Source organism: Aulonocara stuartgranti, assembly GCF_965226115.1.
Source record: "Aulonocara stuartgranti genome assembly, chromosome: 3".
NCBI classification, from domain to species: Eukaryota; Metazoa; Chordata; class Actinopteri; order Cichliformes; family Cichlidae; genus Aulonocara; species Aulonocara stuartgranti.
This window is the reverse complement of record NC_138941.1, coordinates 66,079,956-66,095,326: the sequence shown is the minus strand read 5'-3', so window position 1 is coordinate 66,095,326 and position 15,371 is coordinate 66,079,956. Positions and strand designations below refer to the sequence as shown.

The following is a 15,371-nucleotide window of genomic DNA, read 5'->3' as shown; positions in this document are numbered from 1 at the left end:
GGGAGTGTCTGTGATGACGGACGTGGGTTACTGACCTGGTAGCCTGTCTGCCCCTGGGTGGGTCCGGGATGGCGCAGGGTGCCGCCGGTGTGTCGAGCCGCCTGTGGGGCTCTTCAACCGGTGGGGGAGATTGTCACACCTTGCAGGAGCTTTCCTCCCCTCAGGAACTCTCTGCAGGAGGGGGAGATACAGGAGAGGTGGAGGAAGATCTCAGCCTGGGCGTCTTTTGTCTCATGTAGTCTGGAAGACGAGTGGATGGTGGGGTGGGTGCAGTTTTCTCTGTGGTGGGGTTGGGTGGACTGTCCCGGGCTCTGTGGGGCCGGGGGGCGCTGCTGCGCTGGGCCCCGGTCTGGATGGGCCTGGGCCCCCCTTTTCCCTGGCGGGTCGCGGAGTGTGGGAGTGCCTACTGGGGTCAGCGGGGGAGCTGGCCCCAGGGAGGGGTCACCTGCCCCTCCCTTCCTTCCCTCCCCATCTCCAGCTGCCTCCCTCCTCCCGCTCCACCACAACCACCCACACATGCAGGGCCTTGGAGTATGGGTATGTCACCAGGGTGCAGAGGAGGCTACCCCCCCCCCCCCCCCCCTCTGTCCCCTTCTGGCTGCCTCTGCCTCAATTTTATCCCACAACTTAGACATTCACATTACTCACACCCTCATTACACATACATATAGGATCTTGGGGGTGGGCACAATACACGGAGTCCAAGTTACCATCAGGGTGTACACCTCACCCCTGGCATCGTTGCCCACCTCTCAATTTTAAATACACGTAGACATTGAGGGCTAACAGGAGGGACTATGCGCTTACCTGCTGCTCTCTGGCAGGTAGCTCCATGCCCTCCTGGGTTTTAATTGCACCTTAGAACACACATGCATCAACACTACAATGAGCGGGTGGAGGGAGGTTTGGAGTCTTCTCTCACCCCCGTTCTCTGCGGCCTGCTGGAGCGGGGGGGCTAGGAGGAGTTGGCCGTCCGGCTGCGGTCTGGGGTGTGGGGCCTCCCTGCTGCTGCGGAGTCGGGGCGGTCTGCCTCTCCCCACCGCAGGGAAAAGGGTAACACCACCTGGGTCTGGGTGCGGTTCCCCCCTCCAGGGGCAAGGGTACCTAGACCCGGTTTGTAGAGTACGCTTGGGGAGTGTGATCGTGTATACAGCGTCTCTTTATGTCTGTCTCCACGTCGGTTGAGTGTGAAGTGCACATGAGAGCATGAGGGTGGGAATGGATGTTTGTGTCTGTGTGTGCCTGTATGTTTGTGTCTATATGTCAGGTTGGGTATCAGACGCCACCTCTCTGGGGACATCTCGGGCCTTCCAAGGTTTGGAGGCCTTTCTCCACCCACCACCACTTCCCCTGCCGGTGGCGGACTCCCTCAGGTGTCGGTGCGTTGGTGGTTCTTTGTATCTGGGGGTGGGCGTCCGGGTACACACCGGCTCACTCCTTGGCGGCCGCTTATTGGGGCTCGCTCGGGCCATTTCGGAGGTGGGGTGCCCCCGGCCTCTCGGCCTGGGGCTCGGTCACTCAGGCACAGCTGGCTGCCGGCGGAGCTCACGGGCGCGTCACTGCAACTCCCCCTGGCTTCTGCTCCGCGGCTGCTGAATGAGCCCTCATCTGGGACTCTCCTTAGCTCTTACTGGGACAGTGGCGCAGCTGCCCCTCTGTGGGTCTTCCTTGGTCTCTTGTGTTCTGGGGGCCTCTGGATGTCTGGAGTTTTGATCTCCTCCATACCTGCTTGATACCATAAAGGACAGGGCTGTGGCTCCCCACACTCCCTAGCAGATCATTACATGGAGAAACCTTTGGAATGCAAGCATGCTGATCCACACAGGTATGCACACAGGTGTACACATGGGTATTCACAGACGCGGACTACAGCTTTCTTGGCTGCTGCCTCAAAGCACACTGTGCGCTGTCTATCTTGCGTACTGCACAATATCGTTTATTATTTAGTAACTATTGATATCTATGACTAGCTAGTTTATTGTGATGGTGCTTTTTTTTTTTTTCTATTATTATGTTGCTCTTTGTTGTTTGCTGTCTCCTCTGTTTTTTCTTTTTCTTTTTTCTTTCTCCATACAGGTGACCCAGGAGTTTTTTTTTTTGTTGTTTGTTTTTTTTTCTCTCTTCCCCCCCATTCTCACCGTCTCTTCTCCCCTTTGGTTTTCTTTCTTTCTCTCCCCCTCTTTCTTTCATTCTTTCCCCCTGTCCTATCCCACAGTTATGTCTGTCCCGTTTGCAACTGAAAATAAAATAAATTCATAATTATAATAAAGGTCAACCAAATGGACCAATATGGCAAGGCCATGATGATCCACTTGGTAAAATAAATCCGCTTGGCATCTTTCTTGGCCTCAAGACAACAATTCTGATGGCTATAGATCCAAACGGGACAAAAAAAAAAAATGCCAAAACACAGACTTAACAATGTGGTGTATGTGTAGCGCGCGGGGACACTAAAGCGGTCGCGCCAGAATGTCACGCTAAAAAGAAAGATTCTTTAAAATACAAGGGGGAGCAAGCGAGTCAGATACCACGGGCACAGAGAGGAAGCAGGTCTGATCAGAAACAGTTTATTACTAGGCCAGGGAGCACATATAAAAACACTCTTAAAATGTACGTAATAAAATGTTTGCTCTCTACTAAAAACAATTCTAAAACCCGTAAAACTACCATTTTCTACATTCACTAACCTCCCCCCCCCCCCCTGCTATAATTATGCCACATGTTCATTATGGGTAAACCTCTGACCTGCTGCCAATCACACGCATTGTCTCTTACTGTTGCCGTTCCATGAGGTCAGGACTGGGTCACCTCATCACACTCGCCATCTCGCATTAACCTTCCAGTCTGGGGCCTCTCTGCTTCAGTGCTCAGCTAGCCCGTTTTTAAAAGGTCTTTACACAGCTGATAGGCCACCTCTGGACACACCCTTGCCTCAGCAGGTGGTCCCTATCAGCTAATTCGTCCCATGTGCAGCCAGTCCACAGTGGATAAAAACCATGTCACATAAAACACTAAAAGCCATGCAATAGAAACAGAATAAAACCATGCAAATAAAACAACACTCATATATAAACACTAAAAATCAGAATAAAAACAATATACAAGATAAATACAAATTTCCACTGTGTGACATAAAAAGATAACAATGTTCAGACCTCTACATTGGAGAGACCAAACAGCCACTTCACAAGCGCATGGCACAACACAGAAGAGCCACCTCCTCAGGACAAGACTCAGCAGTCCATCTGCATCTTAAGGATAAAGGACACTCTTTCGAGGATGCCAATGTTCACATTTTGGACAGAGAGGACAGATGGTTTGAAAGAGGAGTGAAAGAAGCCATCTATGTCCACTGTGAGCGACCATCTTTGAACAGAGGCGGGGGTTTACGACACCAACTCTCTGCCATCTATAATCCAGTTTTGAGATCCCTTCCCAGACGCCTTAACACCCACTCACATCCTGGGCCATCTGACCTCAGGAATTCGCATGATAAGGTGGGGCCAGGTTTCACAATGAGCTCACCCGAAACTCTGGCTGATTGGGACCCACACCCAGTTTCACACCTTGGCTCAGGCGATTAGAGGATCATCAGGGGGTCCTTTTGTCCCTCTGTGGGGGGTTACTCCCACTAGGTTTATATCTGGGACTCTCCACCATTTGACCTTAGAACTGAAGAAGCTTCTCGGATGAGAGGTGAAACGTCTTCAACTAACTTAAAGAAGTCCAGACGCTTTTCTTTACAAGCTCCTTTGACTACGATGACCTGGATGACAGGTTCTCAGTCATCCAGGTCTGAGTGCTGTGACAGTCACCATAATCATAACAGATATCAGATCCCGAAAATATGGATATGAATTGTGAAAACATCGTTCAAGTATGGGATTAAATAATACGCTGGAAAAAATAAGATAAGTGTAAATGCTAGTTGATGTAATATGTGGTATAAAAAATATGGTAATTAAAATCGTTTCAATATTCAAAATAAAATATCTATCTGTATCATAAAAACAAAATCTACACCAACAAATGTGACATGACTAAGGGGGGAAAACAAGATAAAAAAAAAACACATGTAAAAAATGTTGTTAATATGTGGACATCCTCGTTTCTGAGGTGCTGGAAGAACGAGTTGGAGACCAGTAGCTGCATGCCAGTTGTTGGCGTGGGGGACTTCAGTGGCATTTATCTATTTATCAGTTTCTCATTTATGAGCTTTGCAAAGTATTCCTTACATCTTCTCAACAAGCTCTCTTCCCTCTTAGTAATCATCTCTATCCTCAATCACTTCAACCTCCTCAGATAATTAATAATTTGTGACCTCAAATTACAAACCAGAGTAAGTGACTGGTTAGATTACAAAAGATTCCAATGTAATCATTGAGCGGGATTTGTGTTTTGGCTCATCTGAAGAAATCAACTGGACTGATCTCTGCATGACTTTTGAAACCACGTTTATCAGGTTAATTCTGTGTGGTGTGGATGGCCATGGTTATAAAACTCTTTGAATAGATCTTTATCAGAAGAGAAAGAATATTCTTAAAGTACTTAAAAACATTGATATTAATGTTCCCAAACATGTTAGTCTGTAGTTTTGGCCACTGCCATCATGAGGTCAAACTACATAACTACATTTAGAAACAGGCTGATGACTGACTGGAATAGCAACTTTTATGTATGTCCACTAGATGGAGCTGTTTGAGTTTAATTACCACACAGTTCCAAGCAGATCATCAGTGATGCTTTCACTGTTTATTCCAGAGTACAATGTTATTAATTAGTTATTATTTTTATTGTGTTTATTGTTGAGTCACATGGATAGTGATAACTGGTAATTTAGACACTAATATTTTTTTTCCTTTAAGTGAAGTTTTATTAATTATTTAATTAATATAAGTTTTGTATTGCAACTATTTTGTCTTCAGAAGTGTGGCCTTTTCTGGAGTTGACTGCATCACAGGGGCTGCACCTTTAATATGACAGGTTAAGAGAAAATTTCTGATCCTAACTAAATTTCTAAACTATGGTTACGTTGCTGATCGTAGTCGCACTGAAGCCCTTGTGTGCTGTGAACAGCCACTGACACAGACAAGCATGAGAAAAACAGTGAGAACAGAAGTTTATTGATCATGCAGTAAAACTAAATCACTGTCATGGTAACAAGAACAAAGTGCCAAACTAAAACATGTTAAAATGTGTTTTGCTGTTGCTGTTTTTAAATCATTGTTGATTTTACAGTTTTTTCTGAATGCTTAAACCCTAACTGTGATTCCTGTAGCACAATCTCTAAAACTATTCAGACTTATAGCAAAACCACTCACTGAGTCTGCAAAACTAAAAGCACAAAAACTGCTTTGCACTCAGTTTGCAATTCTGTAACACACACTTTGCAAAACTGTAGGCACAATTCACTGCACAACACTCAATTACCAAATTTCCAACACACTCCTAGCAAAAGTATACACATGTATGGCTATCATTAACACTAATTTGCCAACTGTCTGGCACACTTTCACATGTGAAAACTTTTTTAGATAATTAGTTCACTTTGCAATCAGCCTAAGCACTATAATACAGGTAAGCTGTGTGTGCGGAGTACAATGGAGGGAGCAGAAAGAGTGAGAAGTAGAGGAGGCCGAGGAAGAGGACGTGGAGGTGAAGAAGTAGGATGAAGAGGACGACAAGGACAAGGAGGAGCAAGAGGAAGATGAGGAGGGAGGAGAGGAAGATGAGGAGGGGGGAGAGGAAGGGTAGGAAGAGTAAGAAATAGAATTGCTGATGACATCAGAGCTACAATAGTGGACCATGTAATCAACCGTGGAATGACCCTGAGGGTAGCTGGCCAACAGGTCCACCCTAACTCGAGCCGCTACACTGTAGCAAGTACCATAAGGACATCTTGAAATGAGAATCGGTTAGTACAGTCACTTCGCACAAAGATTTGTAGCACTGCCATATGCCAATGAGAAACACACCAATACCATTGATGTAAAAATACTGAAATTGTTACTTTACAGAATTGCTAGATGACCAGATGCTGGGGGCAGAGGAAGCATGTTCACTGCAGACCAAGTAACCCATATAGTCATTATGGCGATTGCAAATAATCCTATACTTGGAAATAAACACTTGTGTTTGTTTTGATGTGTTTGAATAAACACCAGTACTTGAAGTTTGGATCCCTCTATGCTTATGGATCTATGACAGAAGTATGAGCTCAAACTGACATAGCCTACCTTGTGCACAGAGAAAGCAAAAGCCAGATGTGTTTTGTATTCATACCATCAGTGTGCAGTTGGCGCATTGTGTGCTTAGTAGATGATGGCTTGTGTGTACTGTTTGATACGGAAACACCATTTTTACGAAGGTGTGAAGAGTTAATCTAGCTGTGTTTGCTTTTGCAAGAGAACTACAATGTTTTGATTATTGGGTGACAGGTTTTCTTATTTGTGTGAAGAGTTTTGCAAAATTAGCCAATAGTTACAAAAAATGTGCTTAAGCAATCAGAAAAAACTGTAAGTACTGAAACAGCTCTGGTTAAGGTTCTTATTTTTTTAATCAAATAAGTGAAAACAAACAGACACAGTAATCATTTGTATGCATGGATGTCCTCTGGTTTGAAGTTCTGAATGGGCCAGTAAGAGACCAGCAGCTGGACGTCAGTGGTTGGACTGGTGGACTACTTCAGTGAAGAGTAGACGACATCTGGCTCTGGTTTAAAGTCTGAACACAAACACACACAGTTCAAAGAACAGGAAACATGATTACAAGCTTTGAACTCCAAGATGTCCAATCTCTCTGCATGACACAGTCCCAGCTCAGACTGTGCAGTGGGGCTGCACCGATTCACAGAGTAATTTGAGTTACTTGATTCTAAAAAAAATCCTCCATACATTGTTTTTATTTTTTTGCTTCGGTAGCACCTTTACAAATGACCAGTAGGACATCAGTTTGAATAGAGACCTTAGACATCTAGTTTGGTACTCACAAAATGAGTTGTTTTGAAAGTGAACAACTTGTACCTTCATTGCCTCAGTACAACTCATCCATCCATACATAGATATAGAATCAAATAAAATAAAATAACAAATTGAAATGAAAATTATTAATTTGAAACAGGCATACTGTCAGGGAAATGTCATTGTGCAGACCAATGACTGTTCTACAGTCACTGGAGCAGACCCTAAGATTAAGGAACTGACCTCCCAGCCCATCGTTCCTTCAGTGTCACGGTCCGTGGAGATAGACCGTGTGGAGATGTGTGTGGTGGACCCAGGTGCGAATACAAGTGAGGATACGGGAGTGAACTTAAACAAAAACGAGCCTTTTATTGTGGCTGATGATCATGACAGAAACAAACAAGAATGAGGGCAGCACAAGAGCAGTAACTTAAACAAACCTGAACTGGGAACAAACTATGCTATGGCTGAGGATACAAAAGACTGGGCATGGAAACACGGAGGGTGGGAACACAGACGACGCGACACAGACTGTATGAAACACAGAGACTAAATACACATGAAGGATGATCAGGGGAAGTGGCCACACATGGCAGCAGCACAAACTGGGTGTCATTATGACTCTACAACACAGAGCAAACACCATCACGGCTATTGATCAGTGGTTGAGAATCATGAGAGTCATGAGAATTTGCATAATTAAGATTAAGGAACTGACCTCCCAGCCCATTGTTCCTTCAGTGGGCTGGTTTCAGTCATTATGCAAATGTGCTGTTTATAAGATTTGGGGAAACCTGCAGTCAGCTGAGACTGAAGAAGTCACTTGGATGAGTGACAAAAGATTTCTCCCACAAAACGCTATGAACAGAATCAACTTTGGAGACTTACCTAAAAGCCTCATTACCTCTTGACAACCAAATGTAACTTAATTTACAATGCTTCACAATGTAATGCTTTTGAAATGCTTTGTAAAACCTCAAATATCATGGTTCTATTAACACTCAGCTAGTATCTAAACTTAGCAGATAGCAAACAAAAGCATGTAACAAGATTTACCAATAAAGTTATTGTCCCGACAGACTTCTTCATCTCAACAGCTTCTTTATTGTCCCATGTACAAGGGAGAATAAGCACAGCGCAAAAGCCTCATGCAGATTCAAAGGGCAGTCCCTCGATCTGTTACATTTATTAAAGTTCCTCATTCAGCGCCTACTTTTCTGTTTTTTAGTACTCTGTGTTCCTGTACCCTTCATACACAGTTTTGAACTAAATATCTCCTCCTTCCTTTAATTTTCTTAACCCTCCTTTTATGGTGCTACACTTGGATTTTGTTTCTTTCACTATACTTGTCCTACCCCCCTATAAAGTGTGAGTGGTTATATACAGAGTCTTGACGTGCAACAAGTTCATCACCTAGTTCTGCTTTTTGTCTATAATTACCAAAATGTGTTAAACAGCAGTTAGCGCTGCCTTTTCCTTTAATGCTGCTTCTTACTAATTATTTTCCTCCTGCAGTTACACCTGCCTGCTAGCAGTATAATGCTATCTACAGTTCCACACTCTACAGATGTTATAACCCTTGAGGTCAGAGTTTGGCCTAAAAGAGTAGCTTTTACATTAACATGTAAAAACAATTTCATCAGCTGGTTTGCAGCACTGCACACCGAGACACTTCCTCGCTGTGCTTTGGCACACACTAGACCGCCATAAGAGAGACTCTCCAATCGGAGTGCTACAGAGTTTAAATGAAGCATCGCGTGTAACCCATGTGAAATACAGCCTAAACCTCTTTTCGTTAATTAAAGCGGTTGCTTATTATTGTCACACACACACACACACACACACACACACACACACACACACACACACACACACACATAGCCCTGTTTCTCCCTGTCCTTGTCTGTTGTCTTCGTCTCTGTTATCAGTCATCATTCATCAAGTCCCTCTGTGCCTGGGTCCTCGTCACAAAACATGACATCACTGTTTTGTACATTTTAACACAATTAAATCCCCACATTTGTGAAAGAAAAGCAAAACACTTTTTTGAAAAGTCTGTAACAAAACCATCAAATCTGATAAAGGTTATTTAAATGCTGCAAACGAAGAATGGATTGGAATAAAATACATATCCTAACCTTAATTACTGGGGGAGAATAATGAATGATGCTCATAGTGAGTAAAAAGTAAATTGGGTGCATTGTTTTGGACAGAGATTCACATTTAATGTGTATGTATAATATAATACAGATACATAAAAAATACACTCCAAAAATTGACGAGTCCTTGAAATGTACAAATGTACAAAAAATTAATTAAAAAATTATAAAAATTATAAAAATGCGTTTCAGCTGCTCAGTCTGTGGTTTTTCATCAGATATGGGGAACACTGAGTTGTATTTGTAGTCATTTCCTTCTTTGCCGGGTTTCAAAAATGTAAAAATAAGACAAAATAAAAACAAACCAACAAACATGAAAACACCAATACATATAAGACTTATAATTTGCACGGATGGTTTTTCAAAATTCTATACTCGAAAAGTGAGCGCGAGAGCCCTCAGTGCGCCTGCTTGCTGAAGTCAAAGTAAACTTTATTGTCATCTCTGCTACATACAGTCCAGTATATAGAGAGACGAGACGACGAGGCTCCAGTTACAGCAGTGCAAGTAAACAAGCAATAAATATAAGAAGAGTAAGAAGATAAACATAGACTTTAGGACTCGGGGTAAACGGCTCAATAAAAATTTTAAATGTATAATTTACAGTTAAATGATTTAAAGTCAGAATGAATCAGAAGACTTTATTAATCCCTAAGGAAATTATGTGGGTTACAGTTGCTCCAAGAAGAAATTATAAAAATAGTAAGAGTAACAGACGAAATTCCAATTCCATTTCACGGATCAGATAAATTTGGTGGACGAACACATCAAATTCACCAGGGAGGATATGAAAAGTGGCAGGTTAGCCCTCTTAGACTGTGAGATTTCCATCAGTAATGGGGGACATCTAAAAGCTGTCGTGTACCATAAACCTACGCATATGGATCAGTATCTAAGGTTTGATTCTCATCATCCACTTGAGCACAAACTGGGTGTCATTATGACTCTACAACACAGAGCAAACACCATCATGGCCATTGATCAGTGGTTGAGAATCATGAGAGTCATGTGAATTTGCATAATTAAGATTAAGGAACTGACCTCCCAGCACATTGTTCCTTCAGTGGGCTGGTTTCAGTCATTATGCAAATGTACTGTTTATAAGATTTGGGAAACCTGCAGTCAGCTGAGACTGAAGAAGTCACTTGGATGAGTGACGAAAGATTGCTCCTATAAAACGCTACGTCCAGATGATCAACTTTGGAAACGTACCTAAAAGCCTCATTACCTCTTGACAACCAAATGTCACTTAGTTTACAATGCTTCACAATGTAATGCTTTTGAAATGCTTTTTAAAACGTCAAATATCGTGGTTCTATTCACACTCAATCATTTCATTGTAACCAAAGCAAGTATCTATATTTTAATACCTCCCCCTATTGTGATGTGGCTTGGGGGGCTGGCTAACCACATCGAGCAGCTAGCATCACACCGACCATCACCAGTAACATTTGTAAAACAAACATAAACCTATAAACTATAAGGAACAATAACTGAATAAAAACAACATCCTACATTCTCATAGCTCCCAATTGGTGTTTTTAAAAGGTTTCTGAGCTTAATCAGCTACTATCTAAACTCAGCAGGTAGCAAACAAAAGCATGTAACAAGATTTACCAATATAGTTATTGTCCCAACAGACTTCGTCATCTCAACAGCTTCTTTATTGTCCCATGTACAAGGGAGAATAAGCACAGCGCAAAAGCCTTGCAGTCCCTCGATCTGTTACATTTATTAAAGTTCCTCATTCAGCGCCTACTTTTTCTGTTTTTTAGTACTCTGTGTTCCTGTACCCTTCATACACAGTTTTGAACTAAATATCTCCTCCTTCCTTTAATTTTCTTAACCCTCCTTTTAAGGTGCTACACTTGGATTTTGTTTCTTTCACTATACTTGTCCTACCCCCCTATAAAGTGTGAGTGGTTATATACAGAGTCTTGACGTGCAACAAGTCCATCACCTAGTTCTGCTTTTTGTCTATAATTACCAAAATGTGTTAAACAGCAGTTAGCGCTGCCTTTTCCTTTAATGCTGCTTCTTACTAATTATTTTCCTCCTGCAGTTACACCTGCCTGCTAGCAGTATAATGCTATCTACAGTTCCACACTCTACAGATGTTATAACCCTTGAGGTCAGAGTTTGGCCTAAAAGAGTAGCTTTTACATTAACATGTAAAAACAATTTCATCAGCTGGTTTGCAGCACTGCACACCGAGACACTTCCTCGCTGCGCTTTGGCACACACTTGACCGCCATAAGAGAGACTCTCCAATCGGAGTGCTACAGAGTTTAAATGAAGCATCGAGTGTAACCCATGTGAAATACAGCCTAAACCTCTTTTCGTTAATTAAAGCGGTTGCTTATTATTGTCACACACACACACACACACACACACAAAGCCCTGTTTCTCCCTGTCCTTGTCTTCATCTCTGTTATCAGTCATCAGCATGTCATGGAGTGGGTGGAAAGTATTATCCAACATTGTCTTTATCTTGGACAACATTCGCCTCTCCGACACCACCCTAACAGAGCTCCATCCCCACAACATTAGTAATGGGTTGCATTTATATAGCACTTTTCTAGACAATTTCACTATTCATTCACACACTGGTGGAGGCAAACCACAGTTGTAGCCACAGCTGCCCTGGGGCAGACTGACAGAAGCGAGGCTGTATATCGCAGGGTGAAGTGTCTTGCACAAAGACACAACGACCAGGACATACAGAGCTGGGGGATTGAACCAGCAACCTTCCGGTTACAAGATGAGCTTCCAACCCCCTGAGCCAGTGGATCACTTTATTTAGTCTATTTTCATCTGCGACCCTCAACCTCCTGCCCCAGCATGCAGCAGCACAGAGGATAGCACTGACCACAACAGAGATACAACAAGACATTAATTAGAAAGCCGATAGCTTACTCATTCTGATGCATCAGCGGTTCCGCACTTTGTGTTTACGTCTTTTTTTGTGCTGATTCTGAAGCTGCAGGTTTTATCTCTCTCCAAACAATATTCACTGAACCAGCAGCAAAAGACGATCCAAACTACGCTTCACATAAACATCGTCATGAATCCCTTCTTGCAGTTTTGTCCCCACAACGATAAAAATCACACTTCATGCACAGCTCTCTCTCTGTCCGAGTACAAAAACAGTTTCCCATTCACTTGCAGTCTACAGTTGTTTACAGCGTTGTTGGCCACTTTGTTTTTTTTTTTCTTTTCTTTTTTACTTAAATGACTTCTGACAAGAAACGTTTTAATATTATGCGAAATGCATAGCTGTATCTAATAAAAACCTCTGTAACTTTGCTTCACTTCACCAGTCCAGGTAATGTTCATATGTCGATTCACGGTTTTCTTTAGTTTTTGTTCTACTGCAGAATATTTTTAAGATTACCTGCTTTAAAATCCCAGGCCTCCTCCTTCATGTTTTTCTGAGTTTTATCCTCAGTTACTTTGGCACAAAGGCATCTGCTGTGATGCTTACACCTTTGATAAAGTCTCACAAGTGTCACCTTTCTTTTTATAGTTATAAAAATATGGATATGTACTGATTAGTGATCAGAATTATAATATTTCTGACTGCCTGAGGCCAAATTCTTCCGATTCAAATTGAATCAAATCATGGATTGAATTGATTCGGGAGCCTCTCTCCACCTACACAGACAGTTTCTTAGGATGATCCATTAGACTTAAAACAAGTCTGAAACACTAATCTGCTAAAAAAAAACAAACAAAAAAAAAAACAACAACAACAACTGCATCTACAAAGCAGAATCCAGACCACCTGAAATATTTGTTCCATCATGAAATGAAAAATATGAAACAGGGCAACTGAGTAGCTAAAAACCTACTATTTACCTAACTATTTATTATTTTATATATGAATGGAACAGCCTTCCTCTCCTTCATTACCAAATGTTTACAGCCTTTTACACAGTGGTAAATATGTCCCTGTCCAGCTTTAGAGAAGTACTGATCCAATCAAATTTAACAGGATCGGCCCACAGTGAAAGATGAAGAGCAGCTGGACCTCTGACTTTTTTTGTCCATACGTGACATCTTATTTTGCAGCTGGGTTACTTTTTGCAAGATGTGTAAATTTCTCCAGGTATATCGAATGTATATTATTACAACTACAGGGAAACATTTTATACTGATTAACTTTTTATTCATGTATTTTTATCTATTCGGAGCTTAACTTCTATAAACAGCAACTGAATTTCACAGTTTGTACCTCTCCTTAACAGCTCTTCTGAGAAATGACTACAAAGAGCTGGGTGTTGTTTCTGTGGGAATAAACGAAGGTAGATGACCACAAAGCTGCTATTTTGTTTCTTCATGGTGACTGATACACTTCACCACAGAGCAGGAAGCAAGCATGTTTTCAAAAAAACTATTCTTAGCCAAGCAGACACACACTATGGTGAGAATGTTTAGATTCAAGCTGTGGTTAACTCGACTGAACAACAGGCAGCAGGAAGCTGCTACTGTGGTTTTAGATGCAGACGTTTAAGTCAAAATGACTCATTGTATTAAAGGGACACTTTGACAGGCTGAAAACCTACAGTTAAAGACCTTTAGTCTGTTCATATGTTCCATCCTGAGCCTATTATTATTAATAACAAATTTATCCTGTTTATAACCGGCGTGTGAGCCAAAAGCAGAGAGTAGAAACATCTGAGCTGCTTTTTGTTTAAATATCCAGTTACCACACTGCTAAAAGTCAAAACACGCCTGACATCTGGGCCATACAAGCTCAACCTGTACCTGAAACCACAGTACTGAAGACATAATGTGGCTCAAAGAAAACTAATTAAATAAATACATTTTATGTTGATCACTGGACTGCTGAAAACAATCCTCCATGATCACATGTGATCACATTTTGGTTCACAGACCCTCATGCTGCAAAAAAAGTAAATACAGCAAAGAACGTAAAAAAAACAACAACAAGAAAAAGACCCCCAAAAGATTTTAGGTGATATAAATAAATCTGCAAAAGGTTGATTCTGTTCATCTAGACGTAATCCGCGTAATCATCCACGTACCCGAACCAATGACTTGGTGGTGTTCCAGTGTAGGATAACAAAGCTCTATTTTCTACTTCTTCCATGTACAAGTCGGCCACAGTGGGCGGGGAACCCACGGCACACCCATGTTTCTGCCTGTAGTGCTGACCCAAATATGTCAGCACTACAGGCAAGAGACTCTGACAGCACTGAGCAGATCCGTCAGTGGCTGCAACACCCACGATGTGGGACAGAGAGATTTTGCAGGTCTTTCCTCCCTACTGCAGTCAGACTCCATAACAAAGAATTTTGCAGCTAACCAGATGCACATATCCACACAGGTGCAATAACACAAAGTGCAATTTTGTTGTTTGTCTTATCCTATCCTATCCCATTGTTGACCTTAAATTTTACTATTTTAACTGTCTGCTTTCTGCTGTGACGCAACAAATTTCGCACGTGTGGGACTAATAATAATAAACTAATAAACGTATTTTAAATGGAATGAAGACTGTTCGAAAAGGAAACACATTTGATTGGTGCTGAAAGTGGTTCTGTTGCTGAGTTTTGCGTCAGTCTGTAATCTCGTACAAATGACCTTCAACGCATCAGTGACTGGAACGCAAGAGAAGAGAGATGTAACATCGTACAAGATCTGCCTCCATAATGACATCTCTCACCTTCTCAACAAAATCCAAGGTGATCAGGATGTGGTGTTCAGAGCTGCGTGTTGAGGATCGAAGTCAGAAACTCAGAAATATTATAGGTGACCAAGTTGATCATACAGACATGCAGTCTTAAAGGTGCATCCTGTTTATGTATGTTTGCTAAATTTGTCCCTTTCTAACTGCTTCAGACAATCTATCACCTTCTTCCTGTAACCACATCCTGGGTAATTTTTCAGGCGCTCGCATGCATTTTTGTCCCTGAGCAGTGACAACATTTTGTCCTGATAGTCTTTCTGGATTAGAAAAAGCATGCGCCTACCTTTGTCTGCCGGAAGGATGATGATGTTGTTGTCATTACTAAGTGATGTGAGTGACTTCCTCTCCTCCATGCTGATGTTGCTGGGGGATGCTGGGAGCTCTTCATCACTGAGACAGCCTGAAACTTCCGTCCGCAGTTGCTCTGCTTCCACGTCTGCAATGTTGTTGTTTTGAATTGCTGATTCTGGGCTGTGATCAGTTTCACTCGTGGGATTTGTCTCGGCATCACAGCAGGGGAGGGTTTTTTGCTGCTCTTTA

The 15,371-nt window shown here is 42.2% G+C and overlaps 1 long non-coding RNA gene across 1 annotated transcript; it reads right to left on the bottom strand.

Moving 5' to 3' along the window:
* Window positions 1-6,537: 6,537 nt before the first annotated feature.
* On the bottom strand, window positions 6,538-15,371 carry LOC309696839. The gene is made up of 2 exons (XR_014273675.1): window positions 15,115-15,371; window positions 6,538-6,723 (listed from the first exon to the last, which is right to left on the bottom strand). It is a non-coding gene; the product is annotated as an uncharacterized lncRNA (long non-coding RNA).